The 19,500-nt window shown below is 45.2% G+C and overlaps 1 long non-coding RNA gene across 2 annotated transcripts in view; it reads right to left on the reverse strand.

Annotated features, from left to right (window-relative positions):
- Nucleotides 1–4,652: 4,652 nt before the first annotated feature.
- The window catches only part of LOC147117740 (uncharacterized), a 52,660-nt gene continuing 37,812 nt past the window's right edge, over nucleotides 4,653–19,500 (reverse strand). Inside the window, exons 2-4 of one of the 2 annotated variants that reach the window (XR_015078306.1) lie at nucleotides 8,068–8,154; nucleotides 4,923–5,042; nucleotides 4,653–4,805 (exon numbers count right to left, since the gene is read on the reverse strand). This is a non-coding gene — a long non-coding RNA (uncharacterized LOC147117740). Of the gene's footprint in view, nucleotides 4,806–4,922; nucleotides 5,046–8,067; nucleotides 8,155–19,500 lie in introns of both variants that reach the window. The other variant, XR_015078305.1, reaches the window with a different exon arrangement.

A 19,500-nucleotide genomic window follows, 5' to 3' on the forward strand; every position in this document is an offset into this window, starting at 1 on the left:
TAGCGAACAGTGAGGAGGATAGTGATCGACTTCAAGAGGACATAGACAGGCTAGTGGAATGGGCGGACACGTGGCAGATGAAATTTAATGCAGAAAAGTACGAAGTGATACATTTTGGTGGAAAGAATGAGGAGAGGAAATATAAACTAAATGGTACAATCCTAAAGGGGGTGCATGAACAGAGAGACCTAGGGGTATATGTGCACAAATCGTTGAAGGTGGCAGGACAGGTTGAGAAAGCGATTAAAAAAGCTTACGAAATCCTGGGCTTCATGAATAGAGGTATAGAGTACATAAGCGTGGAAATTATGATGAACCTGTATAAAACACTGGTTTGGCCTCAACTGTAGCATTGTGTCCAATTCTGGGCACCGCACTTTAGGAATGATGTGAAGGCCTTAGAGAGGGTGCAGAAAAGGTTTACGAGAATGATTCCAGGGATAAGGGACTTCAGTTACGTGGATCAACTGGAGAAGCTGGGGTTGTTCTCCTTTGAGCAGAGAAGATTGAGAGGAGATTTGAATTTGATAGAGGTGTTCAAAATCATGAAGGGTCTGGACAGAGTAGATAGAGAGAAACTGTTCCCATTGGCAGAAGCTCAAGAACCGAGGATACAGATTTAAGGTGATTGGCAGAGAACCAAAGGCGACATGAAGAAAAACTTTTTTACTCAGCGAGTGGTTAGGATCTGGAATGCACTGCCTGAAAGGGTGATGGAGGCAGACTCAATCACAGCTTTCAAAAGGGAATTGGATAAGTACCTGAAGAAAAAAAAGTTGCAGGGCTACAGGGAAAGGGCAGAGGAGTGAGACTAGCTGAAGTGCTCTTGCAGAGAGCTGGCACAGGCTCGACGGGCCGAATGACCTTCTTCCTTGCTGTAACCATTCTATGATCCTATGCAGAGCGTGATGTCAGAGAGTGTGCACTTGACGCCCGATCTGCCATTTTGGAGTGCACTGCTCCACTTACCGGCCTGTGCTAATTGTGACCAGCTGAGCAAGCATTGACAAGCAAGAAGGAGTCTCCAGCAGCGTTATTTAAAGGGAGCATCAGCAACAACCTGCTATCGACATGTTTATTCAGTTTGACTGGCTCTGTGGAACTTTCTGCAACTCTAGCAGCTTTATAAACTTTTTTCAAGGTGACAGGGAGTGTTGGGACAAATGGAGAACACATTCATTCTTGGTTAAAGGCTTCTGCTCACAACACTTACTCACAGTCATGGGGGCTCTACTGGCAGTCCCCTCGCGCTCGAGTATCTTCAGGAGAGGGAGCAGAGGCAGCGAAGAGGAGAAGATGTGCACAGAGGGAGGAGGAGGAGGTCCAGAAGGGATCTCAACAGGAGGCCTTAACCACCTACGGTGTTCAGCGAGTTCTTCTCTTATATCCACTCATATCCAGTATATTAGGAGATTCTGCTTCAGCAAGAACTCTGCCACCTCCTGCACCCAGACCTGCAGCCTCAGAGTAGGGCAACCATGGCTCTCCCAGTGGCTCTCAATTTCTTTGCCAGCGGATCCTTCCAGCCTGTAGCAGGAGACATAGCTAACATTTTGCATTTCGCTGTCTATCGCTGCATCCAGAAGGTCACAGAGGCTCTCTACACCAGGAGAAGGGATTACGTTTTCTTCTCTCTGAGCAGAAAAAAGCAGGAGTATCGCACATGTGGCTTTGCCAGGATAGCGGGCTTCCCCACGGTGCAGGGCTCCATCGACTGCACCCACGTGGCTTTGTGAGTGCTGCATAACAATCCTGAGATGTTCCGTAACCACAAAGGCTACCACTCACTTAATACGCAGTTGTTGTATGACCACGCCCAGCTCATCCTGATGGTCAATGCCCACTATCCTGGCAGCAGTCATGATGCCTTCATCCTGCGTCAGTCTGGTGTGCCAGCAATCTTCCAGCCACCACATCAAACCCAAGGGTGGCTGCTCTGCACCTGGCTGATGACTCATATAATAAGAGCAATGCTGCCACTAGGAACATCATTGAGCAGACCATTGGGCTGCTGGAGCAACGGTTCTGCTGTCTTGACCGCTCGGGAGGAGCCCTCCAGTACTCGGCGGAGTGGGTGTCCCATTTCGTGGTGGTCTGCTGCATGCTTCACAACTTGGCCATCATGGGGGCGCAGCCCTTGCCAGCAGGGATTGCGGGACCACCGCAGGAAGAGGATGAGGGAGTGGAGAAGGAGGATGAGGAGGTAGGGAGGAGACAGGTAGCAAATCCCCCTTCCATACGGGCTGTCCGTGAGTGCCTTGTCAGACTCCGATTCCAATGAACGAAATCCCAGATCCCAGTTGCTCACCACATCCCCATCAACCACATCCCCATCATACCATCGCTCTGTCATGGAATATCACAGCGTCCTCCTGGGCACAAAGCTGAAATGAAAGCCACCACTAAACAAAGATTCCAAACAAAATTAATACATTTAACAATAATCAATCCCTTAGTGCCTGTCGTTCACATGCCCTTTCCTACTAAAGTGCTCCTGCAAAGTGTTCCCCCAGTGGCTGCAGCATGGCTGGTGCAAGGCTGCTGAGTTTCCGTGGGGGGGACTTCAGATGGCCTTGCAGGATGACCTTGAGCAGCTCTGGACCTAGAAGGCCCAGCTGTAGACTGCACCACTTTTGCATGGCAGCAAGCTGAGACTGCATAAGGGCAGCCTGATCTTGCGTGGCAGCAAGCTGAGACTGTAGGACAGTGGTCTGAGCTTCCGCTGCAGCACTAACATTTTGGGTCGCTTCTGCCTGTGCTGCAATGGCAGCCGTGACATTGGCCATCACACGTAGCATCATGTTTGGGCCGACACGTTCTCTTCGTGAGTTTTCCATCATTTCCAAACTGGAAATAATGGGCTCCAAGGTCTGCGCAAAGCCCCGGCTAATGTTGGGGCAGACTCCGCCATGCCCCTTGACATTGCCAAGAGGCTCTCTGGCAGACTTACCATTGCACCTAGCATTTCATGTGTATTCCCATCACCCTTCTTCTGAAGGCTGCCCCCATCGAGGTCCTCATCGTAGTTGTGCGCAGAAGAATTCGCGCGTGAATTCGCCCTCCGGGGATCAGTTCCCCGAGCTACCCTTTCCCCAGGCCTTGCTGCAGCCCACTCGTGCCCGGTGCCTCACCCTGTGCTGATCCCGCATCTACACTACCCTCTAAATTCCGCACAGCGCCAGTTTCTGAACTGATGTCTGCGAGTGTCGGATGCAGTCACGGTGTGTCTTCTCTCTCGCTCTCCTCCATCGCCTTGGGGACAGGCTCTGTGGCTACTTGTACTTGGTTATCTGGAAGCAGAAAGGCACATGGGTTGGGTTGTGGTGAGGGGAGGTAGGGTGAGAGCAAGCTAACCAATGCATACAGCATCAGCAGCTTGTAAGTGAGAAGAGATTGTGGGCTGAGGGGGAAGTGGGATGTAGGAAGAAGGATTAGGAATGAGCATACTGTTATTGTCTACAAGGGCTTAACCTTCGCCACGACCTTGGTGACTTCCCCTCCAATGATGTCAAGCACGCTCTCCTCCAGTTGGCTCAAGGCCTGTATTGTGGCTTGGCTGCCTCCTGTCTGCCACTGCTCCCGGTGATTGTGTGTGACCTTAGCCTGCAAGAGATAGGGAAGTGTGTTAATGAGTGTGGTGGAATGTGTTTGGGTGCTGTGCCTGCCATAGCTGAATAGCTGTCAGTGTGTGCAAGGTGTGAGATGTGGGTGTGAGTGTTGCAGCAGTGGTAATGTTGTGAGGGTGAAATGAAGCTATAATTGTGAGGTATGACTGGTAATAGGTAGAGATTGTTGGTAGGTGAGTGATGGGGGTGTGGTGCATTGAGCAGTGTGAGAGGCTTGTAGTGCAGATGGTGAGATAGGGCATTTGCTGAAACCTTCATTCACCTTGACCTGCCATGTGAGGTCATTAAACTTCTTGCGGCATTGGATCCACGCTATTGGCCATCACATAAGCAGTTATCTCCTGCCAGAGCCTTTTACATGTATGGGCCAATGGCTTCCTTCCGGTTTGCGGGAAGAGGACAACCCGCCTCCTCTCCACGGCCACCACCAGTGCCTCCAGAGCCGCATCTGAGAAGCGTGTAGCTCTCTCCCTCTGCTGCCGCTCAGCCATCCCTTGCTAAATCAGTTCTGCTTCCAAGTGGCGCTCCAAATGGAGTGACAATAAGGTGCTGCTGCATCAAAGCGCCTCCCCTTTAAGTAGTGGAGAAAGCCTCGGCCAAACATGACTTTCAATTAGACTGCACCCGAATTGGCCCACCTGTTGCGCGGTAAGCCAATCAGCAGCAGTTTTAGCGCTGACATCAGCACTATAATCATGTAAATGAGCACTGAGTCTGAATTTTCCATGATACCTAGACCACTTTGACCAGGTGCGGGTAAATAGTGCTGGGCCATGACACTGCCCGTTTTTGGGCCATATCCAATTTCTAGGCCATTGAGTCTGAGGAGTGAGCTGGAGAATACTGGATGGTAAACCATCAAATATAATCTACAAGTGTGGTGGAAATGAATAATTCACAGGCTCTGGAGGTGTGAGTGACTCCTACTGATGAGTCAGGTAAGTTTCCTAATCAATAGCTTCCTCCTGAGCACTTTGTACCACAAATTGGTACGAATGTAGTCAAATCACACGTACCGTACTTGTATTCATATTTATTGACTTTACTCTGGACTGTTGTATACACAGAGAGCACTCTAATACCTGTCATGCCTTTACATCAAGTAGCCTTTACATTTCTGCAGGTAATGTTGTCCACCATCCTGAAAAATCCTGTTCGTGGGAATTAACCCTGGAGTTGCTGTAAAATAATGAATATTACTGTAAGTCAAGTATCAGGAATAGCTAGCTTCCCCACAGGCTTACTGGGTTAATGCACAGCATAATGTGATACTAAAGCACATCTGCTAAAAGATACCAGGTTTGATGTTCACCCCAGCTGAGGCAGCAGTTGGAGCCTTAAAGTAGGCCTGTGTCGCTGGGTTAGGTATGGCGCAAATCAGCCAGGATTCCCACTTCCGATCACTATCCAGTGACTCTGCTGGAGAGAAAAGAGCACATGTATGGGATGCTGGGTGAGCACAGAGCAAAATAAACAGAAGAAACAAGTATTATTTTCACCCTCAATGGGTTAAGGAGGTGAAATTGGTCTTTGGCAATAGCACAATTCGCACTCTTAGCGAATCAGCAGCCCGTTATACACTCTGCCCGAGTTCCTTATTGAAGTCAATGAGAAAACAAATCGGGTGGGGTGTAAAACGGGCCACCGATTCGCTATCGCCCGTTCTGCGCTACCGCCAATATCATCCTCCGCAGACTCACACCGTGACAAATTATTAAAAGGTGCTCTTTTTAGATCATGAATTGAGACAGTTTTGCAGACTGGGTGGAAATGAATCCCACTTCCTACATCTAAATCAGCCATGCAAAAGTGGGACTGCTGAATAATAAGACTGTGTTGAGCAGTTTGTAGCTCCTCGTGACAGGAATGAATACTAAACATATCTAAGGCTCAGGGGACCCGTGCAGTTGAATAAACAGTTAACGCAGGCAGAGGTGGGATGGAACAGACTTTAGAGACTCCAGAAGACAAGCACTCAGAAGGAAATTCTCTCCCATCTTGCCACCTTTAGTGCACTGATTTCCTGTGGATGTAGGAGGGAAGTAATGCTCCAGATAATCCGGAGTTTGAGGTAGGGTTGCCAACCCTCCAGGATTGTCCTGGAGTCTCCAGGAATTAGAGATTTATCTCCTGGCACTGCTGCGAGCAATCCGGGAGAAAATTCATAGGGGCATTATAAAAAAATATTTTTTTATTTAATTTTCTTTGATACTCTCATATATAAGTTATGAAAATATTGTAAATGGGGGGGGGGGAAGGGCAGTTTGATTGTGTGAGGTGTTTGGAGACGGGAGGTCATGTGATGAAATCTCCAGGAATATGTCCAACCAGAGTTGGCAAACCTAGTTGGGAGAAATAAGGAATGCTTTCCAAACAGGGTTGGATAGCGCCCTGACCAACATCTATGCAAATACACAAGCCATCTATAAACAGTGGGCTGAATGAATTGGCTTGCTGGTCAGCCCGCTGATGCCACTCATTTATCCCAGGCACAGTTTTCCACTCACCTTAGATATTGCTTGATGGACCTGATGTGTTAAATGCTTGAGCTGTAGGGATCTTGTGATAGCTTTGAGTGTAAGTGTAGCTCGTGGATTAAGGGGAGGAGGGGCATGTGTCCTTATGATGGCGATACATCTACCTAATTCCTGCTCGGCTAGTGGGAAGGGTTAGATAGCCTTGCTTAGCCCATGAAAATCTAGTAAACTAGGTGTTCTGATGGTGATTGTCTGTTTGATGTGCAGTCTACAAGTTTTAATGTAGCTGAATCTTACCTCTGTCTTTGCAAAACAATTCTATAAGATTACAGAATGGTTCCACTTGGATGAGGTCATGATTTTCCTGTCCAATTTTATCTTCTCTTCCCCTGAAGTTACTGACCTTCATTTAAGTTCAAGTTCCTGGGTGTCAGCAGATCTCCAGTACATCCCATGTGACCATTTTTCATGTGTGAGACTGGAGAGAGAGTCAGCAGGCCACTCTATCCTGTCCTCCGGTCCTGTCCTCCGATCCTGTCCTCCGAGAGAGGTGTCATTGGATAAAGAAGAGTGGGAATGCTGGCTAATCTTTTCTTCTTCCCGAGCCGAGGAGCGCTGAGGACAATTGCAAGGTCGCAACTGCTACCAGCAACAACAACTTGCATTTATATAAAATCATAAGGAGCGATATCAGACGAAAAGCTTGTCTGATATCAGCTAACTCAACAGAGAGTAGGGATTGAATCTGGGACCTTTTTGTTCTGTGTGACTTACTACCACATCTCGCTGTCTAATAAAGCATTGAGGGAACTGAGCTATGGTTATAGAACTGTTTCAATGACATGTGGACTGTTACCAGTCTGACTTTCTCAAACTTCAGACACTGGGACTATTTCCAATGGAGCAGAGAAGGCTAACAGGAGATTTAGAGGGTTTTAAAATTATGAATGGTTTTGACAGATAAATAAGGAACAATTATTTATTTTAGTTTGGGACTCAGTAATGAGGGATTATCAATTTGAAATTGTCATTAAGCAAGTGAAGAGCGAGGGTAGGAGAAATTTACATAGGGAGTGTTAGAGCATAGATTGCTTTGCTATAGAGACTGGTTGAGATATCTTTTAAGAGAAAAGTAGATAAACATTTGAAGTGGAGGAAGATACAGTATTATGGGGAGAAAACCAGCTAATCGGATTAGTTTTGGATTGTTCTAGCAAAGAGCCAGCACATAAATAATGGGCAAAATGGCCTCTTACTGTGCCGTAAACTTCTACAGTTCTATGATAACAGCATTACATTTCAGACTTTGCCTTTGGAGAATCTCAAATTTGGAACCAGAATCCAAATTAACCCAAATAGTCAGCTGTGGAAAGTGATTTAAATTGACATATAAAAGTGACCTCCATTCACAAAATAAGATTTGGTACCAATATGTGCTCTACAGTAACAATAACAACAACTTAAATTTATATAGTGCCAGTAGCATAGAAAACAGCCCAAGGTGTTTCACAGATAGAAATTGGGATTGATCACTGGGCCAGGAGGAGCGAGATTAGGAAATAGGGCAGAAAGCTTAGCTGAAGAATTGGGTTTTGAGAAGATTTTTAAATATAGAAAAAGAGATGGAGAGGCAAAGAGGTCTAGGGAATGACTTCCAATGACGAGGACTGTTCTGACTCAAGGCTCTACCATCAATGGTGTGGTGAAACAAGGGGGAGATAAATAGGTGGCTAGAATTAGAGGAACAGAGTGTTCTGGAGGCCTTATAGAGCTGGAAGTGGTTGATGCAAGGCATTGGAGGGATTTACAGACAAGAATAGCAATACATTAGAGGATGGCAGTGATGGATGAATGAGATAGTACAGGGCAGGATACATGCGGCAGAATTTTGGATAAGTTGGAGTTAATGAAGGGAGAAGAATGGGAAGCCAGCAAGAAAGGAAATGTTGTGGAAGTACCATTACCTTCATGTTCCCCTCCAAATTGGACATCGATTGCCATTCCTTCATCGTCACTGGGTCAATATGCTAGAATTCCTACCAGGCACCATTCTGGGAGCACAATTGTAATATATGTGGATAGAATAAAGGAAGGACAGAGACAGGATGAGTTACTAGTCCATGTGCTTGCTTTATTCGACCAGAGTGAACTGAGCATGCTTATACCAAACCATGTGACAAACCATGTGATAATACATTACACTGCTTTCCCCTTAAAATAAAAGTACGTATTCCCCTCTCAAATACAACAAAAATATGGTCCCACCTTTCCCAGTATTACATGTACCTCATAACAGAAACTCCTGGCATTTTTTCTTTTAAATGAACTACAAATCCTACAAATGAACTATAAATCCAGTCTAATAACAGGTTTGCGGAGCCTTCCTGATATCCTTACAGTAGGTTTTGGTGTTGAACCAATTTTCAGGCTGTTTTGTTTTGGTTCTGAACTCAAAGATGATCCTGTTTCTATCTCAGAATTGTTTGAAACTGGTACTTCAGTTACTGAAGTCCAAACTGAGTCAAACTCATGTATGTGTTCATGATCAAATGATTCAAGATCACTGTCCAATACAGGACAATAAACAAACCTTCTTGCAATTGATTTCATACTGACGATCCCTGTATGTTCAGTATGATGTTCGGCCAGAATCCTATCTCTCAAAGAAGTAGGTACCACCACTCTGTTTCCCCACTTGATACAACCTTGCTCACAAGACAATTCAGTACGATGGTTATGGAATGGTTTCAATTCTGTGTCCATACACTGATCAGTCCATCCATTCAAGGTGTTTACATACACTCTTTTCAGTACTGAGTTCTTTTGAGTCTCATCTGCAATCTCAGTTGCATTCACGGACAAGTCTTTGTCAACTGCACCTCGTGTGAAAATCGCACCTTCACTCTCAACACACAAGTCCTCGTGGCAACCTTGACAAGGCACCTACGATTGTGTTTTGCTTTGAAGTGCGATATTCAATCGTAAATTCATATTGTGACAACAACACTGCCCAACGTTGCATTCTTGATGCGGCCATTGCAGGGATGGCAGATTTGGGCCCCAATATTGCTAGGAGCGGTTTGTGATCGGTTATCAGGGTAAACTTTCTGCCAATCAGGAACTGTTGGAATTTCTTCTTTCCAAACACTATGGCGAGTGCTTCCTTTTCAATTTGTGCATAGTTTCTTTTGCTCTTTGTGAGGGTTCGATGCGAATGTGATTGGTTTCGATTGGCCATCATCCATTACGTGGCTTATGACAGCTCCCACACCATAGCTGGAAGCATCACACGCTAACTTAAGCTCACGCTCTGTAGTGCACAAGTAGAGCATCGCTAGAGAGGTTTCTCTTACAAGCGTCGTAAGCATCCTGTTGCGCTTTCGTTCACTTCCACTGGACATCCTTCTTGAGGAGCTCGTGCAATGGAGCTAACATGGTGGCTCACTCAGGTAAGAAATGTACATAGTACTGGACCATTCCAAGGAAAAATCTTAATTCAGACATGTTCTGTGGCTTTGGAGCATTGATGACAGCATCAACCTTTTCCTTCACTGGTTGCAAGCCATTTGCATCAACTTTCAGACCAAGGTACACAACCTCAGGCTGCACAAAAGCACATTTGCTCCTTTTCAATTTGACATTGTGGGCATTCAACCTTTGAAGCACTATATCTAACACTACTAGATTTTCTTCCTCGCTGCTTGTTGCGATCAGCACATCGTCTTGATTGCATAAACAATTTGGAACTCCTTGCAAAATCTTATCCATCGTAGCCTGGAAGATTTTGGGGGAGGACTTTACACCATATGGCAGCTTGGTGTATGAATACAGTCCCTTGTGTGTGTTGATAGTGAGATACTGTTGACTCTCTTTGTCAACACTCAACTGAGCGTAAGCATGCGACAGGTCAAGTTTGGAGAAAACCTTTGACCCAGAGGGTGCTGCATTCAAATCTTGCAATGTAGGTAATGGGTACTGCTCATTGTAAACTGCTTGGTTGATGGTAACTTTGTAGTCACCGTACAAGTGTATAGTTTTGTCTGCTTTGGGCACTACCATAATCTAGGTAGCCCATTCACCTTTGTCAGTTTTTACTAGCACTCCGCTCTCTCTGAGCTTCACTAGCTCTTCCTCCACCTGACTTTTCAACGCATAGGGGACCTGCCTTGTCTTGCAATAGACAGGCTTCACGTTGGACTTGATGTGGATATGCGCGTCATACCCAGTGATGCCCTCATATCTGTCTGTGAACATGCTTTCATACTTGTTGTGTCTCCTTGTGTTTTTATACTATATATATTACAGACACTTTTAGTTCATTTTAGTTAGTGCTTTTACTTAGCTGTATTTTTTGCTTTGTTACAGTGCTGCCGCATGGTGTGGAGTGATACAAGAAGTCCGACGCTGCACTGTGCACTGCCCGTGCACAGTGTGCCACATAGCGATATAACTACACCATACCAAAGTAGTTCCATACCAAAGTAGTTCCATTTAACGATGTGATACTATAACAATGTAACAATACTTGTTCAGCATTGTGTCGAGTTGCTTCTTTGAAGCATCTACACTGAAGATGTTTTTCCAGTCTAGTTTTAACTTTCTCAACCAGTCTTTGTCCATGAGAGTTGGCCTGTTGTTGTAGCTCGCTTCAATAATAGGCAGCTTTACTGACTGGCCATTGTGTTGAACAGTACATTCCATTTGTCCACATATCACTAGAATTTCTCCGGAGTAGGTTTTTAACTCTACAGTACTCTTTGTAAGTGGCGACATAATAAAGACTCACTACGCACTTGGTTGTACATAAAGCAAGGCTTTAATCGACTTGTAACAAAACATGGAGGTCTAGTTAGTAGTCACTAGCTTCCTGTTTCCAGATTGTCTCTGGCCAAGTTGGGCCCACGCCCGAGTATTTATACTCCTCAGACGGCGCCCTCGGCTGGCCGTCCAGTAGTACTTCCTGAGTTACTTCTTGTAGAAGTTGCGATTTATGACAAGTGGTATTGATTAAACTTACCCTCATATGTGTCCTTACTCATGATAGAGCAGTCTGCCACTGTGTTGATACACATATTTATATATTGCTCATTGATCAAAAGTTTTGTACAGAAGTCTTTCTCATGACTGCTAGCGTTGCCACTAGTGGCATAGATACAGTAGATCCCTAGTTCTTCAACATCCACTTCAATATTGTGAACTCCTCCCTTTTGTTGTTGTTGCTTTGCATTGCCACTAGAATGTTCCTTTTTTCCTGCTTTAGATCTAGCTGTGCAAGCTGTTGAAATATGGCCTTGCTTCTGGCAGTGAAAACACTTCTCATTTCTGTATTGGCAGGACTGTGGTGAGTGATTTCCATTGCAGCGATAACAATTCACTGAACTGCTCTCACCGACATGCTTTTGACTCAGTCTCACAGCTTTAGGTTTGGCGGTGGCTTTGTGACTGTAGACCTCAGCTGCACTAGTCACTTGAGTTGGACGGAGCTCCATAGCATTCTTAGACGGCATCTCCACAGATAGGGCAATTTTGCATATTATGTCAAATGTTAGGTTCGGTGTGTTCAGTAATTTGAACTGTGTGCACTCATCCACCAGTCCACACACAAACTTATCTCGCAACGCATGATCCAACAATGTGCCGAAGTTACTATGCAAAGACAGGTTACTAAGAGCTACAATGTACTCACTGATGGTTTCACTTTGTTTTTGGTTTCTGGTACCAAACTTATAGCTCTCTGCTATTTCTAATGTCTTTGGGTCGAAATGGTCCTCGAGTTTCTCGACAATGTCTTCAATCGACGCATCCTTCGCTTTCCCTGACACGAGTAGGTTTATCAATGTTCCATAGACATCTGGCCTGATTTCCGTTAGAAAAATTTCTTTCTTCCATTCATGAATAATTTAATTTCGAGCTTGAACATTCTCATCAGCACCTTCGGTCTCAGTAATGTTATTGGCCTTAAAAAGCATCTCCACCCGCTCAATGTAAGAACTGAATGGTTCACGAGCTCGGTCATGCATGCTGAGGCTTCCGATGAATCCCGTAGGCGTGGCCATGATTGTCCCAATCCTGTTGAACAGTGACTCAGCATGCTACCAGTGTACCTGTGAGAATCAATGCCGCTGTTGCTGTGTATACATACGCGCAAAGGTGAAGCTCAGACGATTCTGCACGAGCATTAACAGTAAAACATTACAAAAATTCAGTTTAGGTGGTACAAATTCACCCTAAACTTGTGCACTCGAAGGTTGAACACTGTGTCCTTCCATGATCCCTAAAAATGGCTTTGGGATCCCATCCTCATTGCCAAAGTGTAATATATGTGGGTAGAACAAATGAAGGACAGAGACACGATGAGTTGCTAGTCAAGGTGCTTGCTTTATTAGGCCAGAGCGAACTGAGCATGCTCATACCAATCTATGTGACAAACCATGTGATAATACATTACAACGATCACCGCAAAAAGTGCAGAGGTTCAAGGAGAAGGCCTGCCACCGTCTTCTCAGGGTAATTAGGGATGGGCAATTGTAGTGTCCGTGTGTAGATAAAGACACTGAAGACAGGAGTTGGTTCATAGGTATTTACTAAGCAAGTCTGGGGGGGGTTTTCTAAAGGATATACACAATACACAGGCTTATATAGCCCAAGTGGCAATTACCGGCATTACGCACACCTGGGGCTCTTAAAGGCACATACACCATAATTGCTCTTAAAGGCACATACACCACAATTCCTCCCCTTCTAGCTAACTAGTACATCATATTTTAAGTAATTATTAATTACATGTTATATGCAAAATAATATACATTGCTGTATTAATTAATTATAAGTTAGTCTCTCAGGAGGCTTCCTGACTCGGTCCGGATAACGCCTCGGGTTTGTAGTAGTTTCTGGTGGTGTAGTAGGTTCTTCTGGCAAGGCTGATTCGGCTTGAAGGCCAGTGTCGGGTTCATCGGGCTCCAGTATCACCGGATCGGAGGTAGATATGGGTATCTCTACTTCATCGTTAGATGTATAGAGTGGTGATGTAGGTTGTCCCTTTTCGGATGACTTGATGATTTGGTCAGCATGGCGCCTTATTATGCTGTCTCCAATGTCCATGGTATACATCAGTGGTCCTAATCGTGTGCAGATAGTTCCAGGCTGCCATTTCTCGGTACGGTAGTCCCGGGCCAAAACCGGTTGGCCTATCTGGAAGGCCCTAGTTGGCCTTTCATTCATGCCCTGAAACTGCCGGTTCTCCACGTCCCTTCGGATGTTGGGCTTGACCAAATCCAGCCGGCATCTTAGGTTTCTATTGTAGAACATCATGGCGGGAGTTTGGTTAGTAACCATATGCGTTGCATTCCTATATGCAAATAAGAAGTTATCCACCTTGTGCTGAAGTTTAATGTCTTCATTACCCATGACCTTGATGGCCTTCTTGAAGGTCTGGACAAACCTTTCAGCCAATCCATTGGTGGCGGGATGGTATGGGGCGGACGTGTAGTGCTTTACCCCATTGTTCTTTAAGAACTTTCTGAATTCTTCGGACACAAATTGCGGTCCATTATCAGAACATATCTGCTCCGGCAGCCCATTCCTGGCAAATATGGTCCTTAATACTGTGATGGTTTTTTCCGTGGTGGTGGAGGACATCTTTATTACCTCCGGCCACTTGGAGTGTGCATCAACTGCGATTAAGAACATTGAGTCCATAAATGGACCAGCAAAGTCGATGTGCACCCTTTGCCAGGCAGATGAGGGCCACTCCCATGGGTGTAGAGGGGCCTGTGGTGGAGCATTTTGGACCTTCTGGCATGCTAGGCAGCTCTTGGTCATGTCTTCGATGTCTCCATCGATACCTGGCCACCATACAAACGCCCTAGCTAGGTTCTTCATTTTCACTCCACCCAGATGCCCCTCGTGAAGCTCCTTTAGAACTTTATCCTGGAGTTTGGGTGGAATCACCACTCTGGATCCACACATCAAGGTTCCTCGGCACACTGACAGCTGTTCTCTTCTTTGCGAGAATGCTGGCAACAGTGGTTCGCCATGTGCTGGCCATCCCTTCACTGTTAAGTCGTAGACCCGTGAGAGAGTAGGGTCATTTCTTGTCTCCCTTTCAATGGCAGAATTTGTCACCGGTAGACATTCCACTATGGTAGAGTGGAATATCTCTACTGGGTCTACTGTAGGTGCCTCTTCTATCGTTGGCAACGGTAGGCGTGATAAACCGTCAGCATTCCCATGCTGTTTTGACCCTTTGTATTCAATGTTGTATTGGTGTGCCCCTAGAAAAAGGGACCGCCTCTGTAGTCTTTGTGCCGTCATAATGGGGACACCTTTTTTAGGGTTCAATATGGAGATGAGGGGTTGATGGTCAGTCAGCAAGGTAAATTTTTGTCCGTGTAGGTAATGGTTGAATTTCTTCACTCCCCATACCAGGCTGAGTGCTTCCCTGTCTATCTGGGCATAGTTACGCTCAGCTGAGTTCAATGAGCGTGACGCAAAAGCTATCGGCCGTTCCAAGCCATCAGGGAATCTATGGGACAATACCGCTCCTATGCCGTAAGGGGATGCATCGCACGCCAGTCTGATTGGTAGTGATGGGTTGTAATGAGCCAAAATTTTCTCGGATGTGATTAAGTCTTTACATTTATGGAAGGCACGTTTACAGTCTTCGTTCCATTTCCAAATCACTCCTGTCTGTAGAAGATCATTAAGAGGGTGTAGAATAGTTGATAAGTTCGGTAAAAATTTATGATAGTAATTTATTAATCCCAGGAATGACCTTAATTGTGAAACATTTTCAGGTGCTGGGGCTTTTAGAACTGCTTCAATTTTTTCAGGTGACTTATGCAACCCTTCCTTATTAATTATGTGGCCACAATATGATATCTGATTTTGGAAAAATTCGCACTTGGGGCGATTTGCTCGTAGGCCCCGTTCTTTCAGCCTAGTGAGCACCTGCTCCAAATTGGCAAGGTGCTCGTTGTCGTTTTCTCCAGTTATAAGGATGTCGTCTAGGTAGCATTGAGTCCCCGGAATCCCTTGCAGGACTTGCTCCATAGCTCTTTGCCAGATAGCTGGAGCTGATGCTATTCCAAAAACCAGTCGATTGTACTGGTACAGGCCTTTGTGTGTGTTTATTGTGAGATACTTTTTAGAGGTCTCCTCAGCCTCCATCTGTAGATATGCCTGTGCCAAGTCAATTTTTGTGAAACGTTTCCCTCCGGATAGTGAGGCGAAAATATCTTCTATCCTCGGAAGAGGATACTGTACCGTGTGAAGGATCGGGTTTACAGTCACCTTAAAGTCCCCACAGATGCAAATTTTTTTCTGTTCCTCAGAGTTATTTTTCAATGTTTTTTTCATGACTGGAACGATGGGTGTTGCCCATTCGCTCCAATCTATTTTGGATAATACGCCTGCCTTTTCCAAATTCTTCAGCTCTGCCTCGACTGCCGGACGTATTGCGTATGGCACCGGTCTTGCCTTAAAAATTTTTGGAATTGCTGTATCTTCCACTTTTATTGAGGCGGTGATGCCTTTCAAGGTTCCTAGTTTCTCTTGAAACACTTCTTTGGCGTTGGCCAAGATGTCTTTTAATCGTTCAGGTATGATGTCATCATTGTTTTTTTCCTTACTGGTCACCGTCAGTGCCTGAATGGAGTGCCAGTCTAAACGTATCTTCCTTATCCATTCACGTCCCAACAACGGTGGACCACCATCTTGTAGAATGTATAAATACAACTTTTGTATTTCTTTGTCGTTGTATACCACAGGCACCCTTATTTTTCCTTTGGGGTATACTTTCTGCCCCGTATATGTTTTTAAGATAATGGATGTGTCTTTTAGAGGTATATGCGAAAATAGCCTCTCGTAATCTCGTCGATTTATTACGGTTAGAGCTGATCCTGTATCTAGCTCCATTTTAACTGGGGACCCTGCTATTGTGAGGGTAACCCAAATGGTTTGGTAATCCTCTTTGGCAAGTACATTATGTAATTTGAGACAGCTTAGTCTCTTGTTTCCGGAGTCGCTATCGCTATTCTGGTCTTCGGAGCTATTGTCCGTCATCATTTGTACCTTCCTGTACTTTTCTTTATTGATTTTTTGTTTTCTGTCAGTGGATTTATTTTGTCCAGATTGGCATACCCGTGCAATGTGTCCAATCTTACCACATTGCCTGCATGCTTTGCCCTTGAACCAGCAGTCCCTCTGGTTATGGGTGGATCTGCCGCAGCGATAACATCTTCCGAACTCCTGTGTCATTTTATGGGTGCCGAAGTCCTGTGTCTCTTGTTGTATCTCTGCAGCTCCTTTTGCTGCTGCTTCGTATGATACAGCCATACTGAAAGCTTTGTCCAATGTTAAATCTTTTTCAGAAAGCAGTCTTTTTTGTGTTCCTTCACTTAAGAGACCGCAAACAAATTTGTCTCGAAGATAATCCGATAGTCCTGCTCCGAATTGGCAGTACTTTGATAGCTTTCTTAATTCGGTTAGGTAATCAGCGTTACTTTCATTCTTGTGTTGATTTCTCTTGAAGAACTTGAATCGTTCCGCTATCAGCAGCGGTGTTGGGTTTAAATGCTCCTGCAGGGTATCAACAATTTCTTTAAAAGTCTTGTCCTTTGGTTTGGCTGGAGTGATTAAATTTCGTAACAGCCCGTATGTCTTCGCGCCCATTAAGTTCAGAAGTACTGAAGCTTTTTTTTCATCTGTTATTCCATTTGCAGTGCAATAAACCTCTACTCTTTCCACATATGTGGTCCAATCTTCTACTTCGCCATCAAAAGCCTCAATATTACCAGATTTAGGCATTTCAGAAAAGATATGGCGCTTCCCGCGCTTTATTTTTTTTTCTCTCTGTAGCAACGATATGGCGCTTCCCGCGCTTTCCCGCCGCTGCTACCGATAACAACGCTGTTTTACTGTGGTTTCCGTTTATTCACTGTTGGAGACTCGTTCCCGACGGAGGTCTAAACGCTGACCTGCTTGCCGCGCCGGCCGTCTATCGAGTGCACCCTCCCAGTCCGTTATTGCTTGCCTCCGATTTCGCTGCCTGTCTCAGCTGTAGAGCCCGCCGCTGGAGCTCCAGCCTGACGCCCAGGAAGGATTAGCGCAGTACCTGTCACCAGCTTGGCCAGCTGGTGAAACCACAGTTTCTCTTACTTCCTTGAGTCTTCTGGACGCTGGAGGAATCGATGTCCTTGAGGTGCTGCCGAATTGCAGGTAAGTCCGTTTCCACTTCGTCGCCACTGTAGTGTCCGTGTGTAGATAAAGACACTGAAGACAGGAGTTGGTTCATAGGTATTTACTAAGCAAGTCTGGGGGGGGTTTTCTAAAGGATATACACAATACACAGGCTTATATAGCCCAAGTGGCAATTACCGGCATTACGCACACCTGGGGCTCTTAAAGGCACATACACCATAATTGCTCTTAAAGGCACATACACCACAGCAATAAATGCAGCCTTGTCAGTGTTGTCCACATACCGAGAAGAAATATAATGTTGGAAAGTGTGAGGTTATGCACTTTGGCAGAAAAAATCAAAGAGCAAGTTATTATCTAAATGGAAAGAAACTGCAAAGTGCTACAGTACAAAGGGATCTGGGGGTCCTGGTGCATGAAACACAGAAGGTTAGTATGCAGGTACAGCAGGTGATCAGGAAGGCCAATGGAATCTTGGCTTTTATTGCAAGGGGGATGGAGTATAAAAACAGGGAAGTCTTGCTGCAGTTATACAGGGTACTGGTGAGGCCACACCTGGAATACTGCGTACAGTTTTGGTTTCCATATTTAAGAAAAGATATACTTGCTCTCGAGGCAGTTCAGAGAAGGTTCACTCGGTTGATTCCGGAGATGAGGGGGTTGACTTATGAGGAAAGGTTGAGTAGGTTGGGCCTCTACTCATTGGAATTCAGAAGAATGAGAGGCGATCTTATCGAAACATATAAGATTGTGAGGGGGCTTGATCGGGTGGATGCGGGGAGGATGTTTCCACTGATGGGTGAGACTAGAACTAGGGGGCATAATCTTAGAATAAGGGGCTGCCGTTTCAAAACTGAGATGAGGAGAAGCTTCTTCACTCAGAGGGTAGTAAATCTATGGAATTTGCTACCTCAGAGAGCTGTGGAAGCTGCGACATTAAATAAATTTAAAACAGAGATAGACAGTTTCGTAGCTGATAAGGGAATTAAGGGTTATGGGGAGCGGGCAGGGATGTGGACGTGAGTCTAGGTTCGGATCAGCCATGATCCTATTGAATGGCAGAGCAGGCCCGAGGGGCCGTATGGCCTACTCCTGCTCCTACTTCTTATGTTCTTATGTTCTTAAATATCGAAAAAAAGGAGCTGAGGTGGGGATGGAAGTGGGCAATGTTGCAGATGTGGAAGGAAGTGATTTTGGTGATGGGTAAAGGTATGTTTTAAAGCTCAGCTCTGTATCATAAATTACACCAAGATTATGGCTGGCCTGATTGAGTTGAGAGATTGGCTGGGGAGGGGGATGAAATAAAGGGAGCAGAGTCTGTGGGAGAGGCCCAAAGACAATGGCTTCAGTCTTCCTGATGTTGAGCTGGAGGAAGTTATGGCTCAACCAGGATTTTGAAATCTGGTATGTAGTCTGACAGCACAGAGGTGGTCGAGAGAAGTGATGAAGAGATAGAGTTGGGCGTCATTGCTGTACATGTGGAAGCTGACCGTGTGCTTGTAGATGATGTTGCCAAAGACCAGCATGTAGATTAAGAAACGTATCTCAGTTTTGACACAACTGTTTGCAATTTCTGTCACACTGTGGTGTCTACATCACTAAAGCGTAACTGAATGACTCAATATGCATACTGAAGTGTCCATATGTTTGCCGGAAATATGACCTCTATTTCACAGAATTACACCAATGACCCAGGTCCTGTGTTGCAATTAGCCTCTGATTTGATCTAGCGGTTGGAAGATGCTTTAAAAGCGGCAACAATGCAATTGCTTTGCCAATAGATGGCGCACCTGTTTTTAGCTCGCTAACAATGATGTTTCTGTGCAATATTTTCAAAGTCAGGCAATTTGCTTCCATGGGAGGAAGGCTGTCATCTCACCAAGACTTTCAGATGACTTTTGCTTTCATAGATTCTCATCATTAGTGCTATTCTTTTTACTTGAGATTTTTGGTGGAACTGTTTTGTGGAAAAAACAAATTTGATGTGTTATGCATAGATTTAAAATGTAATTTTCACTTGTAGACAAGGGTTAGTATCTAAATATTTTTCTTTCACCTGTGGATGGTCGTTTTCGCCCTCCTCCTCCTCCTCCTCAGCATCATCTTCATCCAAGGCGGGTCTGTGAGGAGCCAATTGGTCCTGAGGAATCTGCAAGCCACGACGCTGTGCCATGTTGTGAAGTACACAGCAAACCACG

This window comes from Somniosus microcephalus, chromosome 5 (genome assembly GCF_052327205.1).
Source record: "Somniosus microcephalus isolate GS21.2 chromosome 5, FLI_Smic_1.0, whole genome shotgun sequence".
NCBI classification, from domain to species: Eukaryota; Metazoa; Chordata; class Chondrichthyes; order Squaliformes; family Somniosidae; genus Somniosus; species Somniosus microcephalus.